Source organism: Orycteropus afer, unplaced genomic scaffold, assembly GCF_000298275.1.
Source record: "Orycteropus afer afer isolate SDZICR_OR568_19922 unplaced genomic scaffold, OryAfe1.0 scaffold01006, whole genome shotgun sequence".
NCBI classification, from domain to species: Eukaryota; Metazoa; Chordata; class Mammalia; order Tubulidentata; family Orycteropodidae; genus Orycteropus; species Orycteropus afer.
Window position 1 is genome coordinate 7,274 of NW_006922593.1, and position 1,190 is coordinate 8,463.

The following is a 1,190-nucleotide window of genomic DNA, read 5'->3' on the forward strand; positions in this document are numbered from 1 at the left end:
GAATTCACCCTCCTGGAGAACCAGTGAGCTCTCTTCTTGAGTTTCAGTGGTGCTGCATGTGCCCTTTTGCACCTAGCTGACCCAAGTTACTGATAAAATCAGGTACTGAAGGTACATCCTTGGGGTGTTTGTTGGTATGTTGCTGTGGTCACTGGTGTGCTGATATAGGGTGTCTTCTGCCTTGCTCCAGGGAGGTCTCATATGGCCATTCTGGCCTGCCAGTCTCTCCCCCAGGGAAGTCTCCAATGGCCGTTCTCGGCTGCCCATCCACTTTCTGCCAGGTAGATCTTCCTTCATTTATTTTCCTGTGCCTTTCCTCTAATTCTACTCCTTTGAGATTGGTGCACTCTGATTCAGTGAGATGTTCAGAGCACCAAAATCCCTAATTCAAACTGCTGTACCTAGTTTTTCAAGCACTAAGATGCTAGAGGGAAATAGTGTGATTACTGACAAGACTCTGTTTTGAATCCCTCATTCCTCTTTTTTGAAGTATGCATTTATTGCTATAAAGTGACTTCTGAGTACTAGTTTTACTGTGTCCCATAGGTTTTGTAATGATGTATCTTCATTCTCGTTTGTTTTTAGGAATTTTTTTTTTTATATCTCTTTGTATTTCTTCTGTTACCCAGTAGTGTTTGAGTAGTGAATTGTTCAATTTCCACATGTTTGTTGTTTTTTTCTTGATATTCTTATTAATAATTTTTAATTTTATAGCATTATGATCTGAGAAGATGCTTTGTTGTATTTCAATGTTTTTTAATTTATTGAGGCTTTTTAAAATGCATTTTATTAAATATAATTTATATACAGTGAAATATACAAAACTAAAGTGATATGGGTCAGTGCATTTTTTCTTTTTTGCAGTGTTCCATCCCCTCCCCTCCCACCCCTTGCAACCAACAAAAAAATTTTCCCTCCATATATAAACGTTTCCTTGACCCTCCACAACAATGAACTAATACTATATTTGTCCTTCTGTGATTGCCTTATTTCACTCAGCATAATATTCTCCAAGTTCATCCATATTATGTGGTGTTTTGCAGACTCTACATTATTCTTTAGTGCTGCATAGCATTCCATTTTGTGTATGTACCATAGTTTGGTCATCCACTCTTCCGCTGATGGGCACATAGGTCATTTCCATCTTTTTGCTATGGTAAATAGTGCTGTGATGAATATGAGTGTGCATA